This window comes from Pimephales promelas, chromosome 3, assembly GCF_988280905.1.
Source record: "Pimephales promelas chromosome 3, fPimPro1.hap1.1, whole genome shotgun sequence".
Lineage (NCBI taxonomy): Eukaryota > Metazoa > Chordata > Actinopteri > Cypriniformes > Leuciscidae > Pimephales > Pimephales promelas.
Window position 1 is genome coordinate 48957574 of NC_142771.1, and position 6226 is coordinate 48963799.

The 6226-nt window shown below is 39.8% G+C and overlaps 1 long non-coding RNA gene and 1 pseudogene across 1 annotated transcript; one reads left to right on the forward strand and one right to left on the reverse strand.

The window, feature by feature from the left end:
- The first annotated feature begins 1710 nt into the window (after positions 1-1710).
- Positions 1711-5987, forward strand: LOC148995416 (uncharacterized; annotated as a pseudogene).
- On the reverse strand, positions 3174-4801 carry LOC120490292 (uncharacterized). Its single transcript, XR_005624881.2, has 4 exons — positions 4542-4801; positions 4305-4376; positions 3888-4098; positions 3174-3694 (listed from the first exon to the last, which is right to left on the reverse strand). It is a non-coding gene; the product is annotated as an uncharacterized LOC120490292 (long non-coding RNA).
- Positions 5988-6226: the final 239 nt, after the last annotated feature.

Consider the following 6226-nt stretch of genomic DNA (forward strand, 5'->3'; position numbering starts at 1 on the left):
TCTCTCCCCAGAGAAGCAGCCCCCACAGGGGATCTAAAGGCAGATATAGCCGCAACATACACCTTCAAGGTGGAGGGAGTTACTCCAGCAGAGAAACGGTCTTGCTGGACATCGAGAACTGTACCAACCGGGCAGTCAACAGGATTAAAAGCACGTTCCCCGCACCATGTAGAGAACAATTTCCATTTGAAGTAATAAAGTTTTCTCGTGGAGGGAGCTCTGGATTGAAGAATGGTCTCCACGACCTCAGTCAACAGACCAGCATTTATGAACTGGGCCCTCTCAGAGGCCAAGCCCATAGTTTCCACAACTCGGGGCGAGGGTGAAATATTGTGCCCCCCGCCTGTGTAAGCAGGTCCCTCCTGACCGGAATGTCCATCGGAGAGCCGTCCAAGAGGGACACCAGGTCCGCAAACCATATTCTGGTTGGCCAGTGCGGGGCTATAGAGAGTCTCTATCTATATATATATATATGTATATATATATATATATATATATAGAGAGAGAGAGAGAGAGAGAGAGAGAGATGTCATTAACTTACAAAAAAACTGAGTAATGCAGAGGTAACAGACCATCTAACTTACTACAGCTGTTGAGGGAGTGATTGTGAATTAGACCATTATTTCTATTCTCTTTGTATTTCTACTTAAATGGAATATTGTGGAATCGCATTAATGACCGCAAAATCAACAAGTTAATTCGTCTTTTGTGTTCTTCCGCATTCCCAGCCGGCCCAAAGCATCACACTTTTCTGCACCAATGATCTGTAATAGCGTCACACTTCTCTGCACCAATAAGATCGCTCAAAAGTGTCGCCCCGCCCCATCGTCCAGAGTGCACTCTGCAGTGTTGCCAACTTAGCGACTTTGTCGCTATATTTAGCGCTATTCAGTATTCACCCCCCTAGCGACAAATTTTCAAAAAAGCGACTAGCGACAAATCTAGTGACTTTTTCTGGTGTTATTAGAGACGTTTGGAGACTCTGATGTGAAATCACATATCGTTTTTCCAGCATGGTTAGCGCTCACACTGCATGCTGCATGCTCCTTTGATCTCATCAAATGCTTCTCACTAGATGTCACAACGTTGTTTAATAATAGTGTCTGGGACCGGGAATAAACGCGACTCATTTAAGCTTTGCATTTTGTTATCCACTGGGCCTTGCTGCCGTGCCTAGTTCAAAGTAAACTAGTGAAACAACTGAAACCAGCGCTATTTTGTTCTCTAATTGTTGTTACTGACCGAGAAACTGCTTCAGGTGAACTAATCCGAATCGTTTCAGACCGTTATGCACGCTCGTTTGGCCAATTCATGGAAAGGAAATAATCAAACCAACGAATGATTAATATCGCTGGTTACTGTCGACAGAAATACGGGACACACATAAGGACTGCTGAAATATTCGGACTGAAAACCGTTTCTCTCAGGTCAGTCGGAGCACTTATGGTACACACACAGTACGTATAGTCGTCCAAATCTATGGACGACGCGCAAATCTAACCAAATTTAGCCGTACCACCAGAAAATAGGAGGAGGGAGGTTGGGGTGCCCTCGGGCCGTATGGAGATGATTGGCGGGCCGCACTTGGCCAGCCAATTGAATAGCCCTGAGTAGAGAGTATATATAGCACACTGAAAAATAGTGCTTGACTTGGCAACCCATTCAAAATCTTCCGCGACCCACTTGTGGGTCGGAACCCCGCCTTTGGGAATGACTGCTCTGGGGTCTTATGCCTCAAAAAACAAACTGCTAATGATGTACTACACTTAATATAAATCCTAAACAGAGGTCTAAGTTAGCTGCCATCCGTCTACTTGCTATTGCAAAATCAAGTGACATCTCTCAGTGTGGTGTAGATGTGATTTTGCAGAGAATACAAGAAGATTTGGATTTGTTGTATAACGGAGTGAACATCAGAACTGCCCACGGGGAGCGAACACTGTATGGGGCAGTAGTTTCCCTCTGTGGTGATACCTTGCCTCAGCATGAGCTAACAGGCTTTAAAGAGGGAGTTGGATTTGCATTCAGCAAATGCCGACACTGTGAGTGTAGTTTTGAGGATATGCAAGTTCACTTTGATGCAGAAAACTTTGTCAAACGGTCTTTTGATAGACATGTCAGACAGTGTAATGAAATTGAGAGGGCCGCCACAGACTTTCTGAGAAGCAGTTTGAAAACCACCTATGGAATTAATAGGAAAAGCAAACTGATTGATTTTTCAGCCTTTGATCTCATCAAGCAAACACCGCAGGATATTATGCATGTGATATTAGAAGGTGTGGCACCACTGGAAGTTAAAACTGTACTGAAACATCTAGTGCTATCAGGGCAGCTGGACCTGGACGCATTTAACAGTGCTATTCTAGGATAGCCATACTCAACTGATGTCCGAGATAAATTTTACTATTAAATTTTCTATTAATAAATTTTACTGTCACCACGTTATCATCAAATGTCAACAGACTAAAGCAATCAGCTGGGCAAATGCTTGTCCTATTGAAGATCTTGCCATTCATATTGGACAGCTGTGAAAGAAATGAATACTTTGAAGTGATTATTGAGTTTTGTTGAGATTGTTGAGTTTTGTTTGAGATTGTTCAGATCTTATTTGCACCAGTTATTGCGTTGAACACTACAGCAAAGCTTAAGTTGCTTATTAAGCAACATTTGAGCAATGTGAAACGGTTATTTCCTGAGACCAATATAACACCAAAGCAACATTATTTGATACATATTCCTGAACAGATTAAAGATTTAGGTCCAATGGTCAGACACATCCCAGATAGCAAATTGGCCTTGGGCCGGATCTGGCTTAATTTCGGCTGCGATTTTGGCCCACATACCGCATGGAATTACGGGCCAAGGTTGGCCCAAGTGCTGTTTGCCGTAAGTCAACCAGATCAAAGCCGTGAGCAAACCAAAACTCGCCCAGAGCTTTGCAGTGTACCCAGATATTACCCAGAACTGGGCCAAAACAACGCCGTACTCCCCATATGTCAGCCAGACAAAAGCCAAACTGCCACCACCTTTAGGCCAGAACTCAGCCACATCTTATCCAGAAGCTGCAGAAAACAGCCATAACTGGGCCAATATTATACCAGAGTCCCCAAAACTGAACCAGAAATTATTCCTGTGTAAAACAAGGTATAATAAAAAAAATGACACTACAGAAATGCAAAGAACAATATTTTATTGAGAAGGGAAGACAATCTCAGCCAGATAAAAGGATAAACAACAAAATACAAGCCAATACTAGAGTAAGACAAAACAAAATATAACTATAATTCACATTACAAGAATAATAAAAAGACAGCAATAAATTAAAATGTAACAAAATGTGTATGTGGCATTCTTAAATAATGAGATACAAAAATTAACAAAAATATGTTGGCCGAGAGATCTCAAAGTCCTGCAACAGAAGAAAACATGCAAACAAGAAAAACACCAGCAAGTCAAGACATCAGTTTCACAACACACATGCTGCAAATACAATGCAAACAATAAATAATAATAAAAATAAAACAATGAACACCATTGTCGAGTAGATATTTGTTGGCCGGACATTTGGAGAGCATTTATGTATTTGGTTGTGTTTTAGCACATGTGATAAAGATGTTCTTATTTTACAGGGTTTTTTTTCTGTTTGCATCCATTTTCTTCTGTTGCAGAATGTTGAGACCTCTCAGCCACCGTACTAAAAAGCAACAGAAACCAAGCAATACATTAAATTCATACAAACAGTAAAGCAAAAGTGTAAATGTGTCATGCATGCCACACCACCACTGCTATGACACATGCTATAGTATCCTTACACTAACAGTGAATATATGATGAAAAATACGAAATGAAATCTTACATCTTATTAAAAATACTAAATGAAATCTTACATCTTATTAATCGGTCATCACTTGAGAGGCTTTTTCTCTGTGGTCTGGGTGTTTCATGATGCCATGGTGACTGTATTGCCTGTCTGTGAGACTGTAAAGTTAAATCCTGTTGCCTGCGATGTTCTGTGAGGTCTTGTGAACTTCTCTACTTGCCATGGCTGCAGTAGCCTCCTCATCGGGGTCATTTTCATCCATTAGTCGCCTGTTTCATCTTTAGGAAAGGTACATTTTTTTAATGATTACTAAATTTGATTAAGAAAGTGTGGTATGGTCATGTAAAGACTATTCAGTGACAAATTCCCTTTTTGCAATTCAAAAAGAAATGTGCATTATAATGTGTTAAACTGCACAAATATATAAGGACCTGTAAGAAAGGTCTATGTTAATGAATTAACGTTAAAAAATAGTCAATCTTACTTTATTTTCCGTTTTGGTGGCCTCAGAAAGATCAGCTGTTGTTCAGCAAGAAGCAGCTTCCGATGTTCTTCACTATGTTAATTTTCAATGAAAAACAGAATTCAAACATCAATTCTATTTCCTCTCCAACATAAAAACAAATAAAATCCAACCACACAAACCCCCCAAAAATCGTATCTAGTAATGCGCTATAGATTAAAATCCACGTGTTAAGATAGTGAAAAACTATAAACTTACCTTGATCATGTAGCTATTAAAACTTCAAAAGATAAAACCAACACAGCGTGAATGTCGAAGTTAGAACAACTAACTTAGTTATTTGAATTTCACCGCGACTGCGTTGAGTTGCTGAATAGCTGCTACGCAACTTCCGGATCCTCTGGTAGGCGGGATGGTGTCACTGGGTGCATTCTGGGAAAAGTAGTCTTTTTGCAAAGCGGATTTAACACTGTACATGTAAATCAACTACAATTTCCATGATGCATTGCAAACCAGATTGTATCAGCAGCCACAGACGTCGCATCGACTGCCGCGTGGTTTGCTCACACTGCTCTAAAAACACGCCAGTTTCCCGGAGATTTTTAAAAACAGAACCACGTTTTATTTAACCGATTTCAATGGTTTACGTGGAGAACATAAATGTTTATTCTCCAAATACTTACAATAGGCTATGTATAGGCTATTTTATGGAGATTATATAATTTTTTTATTGAGGAATTGTGAAAACTCAAAGCATGGGTGGTTTTTGCTTCAAAAAATCATAGTTTAACCATGGGTTTTTGTAGTACATCTGTAGGCTACCTAATAAATTCCCCAAAAAGTGAATTTTTGTGTGTGTGTGTGTGTGTGTGTGTGTGTGTGTGTGTGTGTGTGTGTGTGTGTGTGTGTGTGTGTGTGTGTGTGTGTGTGTGTGTGTGTGGCATATTGATTACCATTTGGATAACCACAAAGTAGCCTACTCTTTCAGTTCCATTCAATCTTTTGTCTATGCTGCAGACTGAACCATTTGTCTTCAGTCATTTTGCAAACATCTTTTTTTTTTCCATTCTGCAATCTGCACATTATCACCTCCTTAACCCCCCCCCCCCCCCCCCCATTAAAATAATCTTGCCAATAGAATAATCAAGGCTTCTTTCCTTAAAACCTGCCTGTGTAAAAGAGAACTATTTGCATACATATCTATATGTATTTTTAACTAGGTCTATAACAAACTTATTTCATTTTATTATTTTTAACAAAATTAACCCTATTTATGAGGTTGCATTATAATTATGTCTAAAATATGAACCAATTTAACACCAAATCTTACACGGCTATTTTACAGTACAGCACTTTCATGAGGTCTGTTATTTGCTCAGCCAACCAAAACCCAACCAGATCTCAGCCAAAAATGTCCTTATTCTGGCAGACCGAACTCAAGCCAAAGCTTAGCCAAACAGATACAATTTGATTTGTTTCTTTTGGTTAGCCAGACTCCAGCCAGAGCTTAGCCTAGTATTGTTTGACACAAGAGTGTGAAAAAAACAGTGCCAGAATTAAGCCAGAAGTGCCGAATATAAGCCAGACTCGGCCCAGACTTTGTTGCTATCTGGGATGTGTATGCGATTTGAATCTAAACACTGTTTTTTTCAAACAGTGGTCTTCCAAGTTAAATTTCAAGAATGTTTGCAAGTCCTTGGTTAAACACAATCAAATGTTTGAGAGTTGTCAAAATATCAGTCCTGAGAATCACCCAATTTTTTCAAAAGACATTCTATTGGGTCCTTTATCTGAAGTGGAAAATATGAAGTATGTGCAGGATAAAATGGGTGTAGAAAACGTGCACATTTTTTGGGTGCAGAAAACGTGCATAATGTGGTGTCTGCAAATTGGCTTGAGCTAAGTGGCAACAAGTACTTGCGCCAGAAATCAGTGATTGTAAT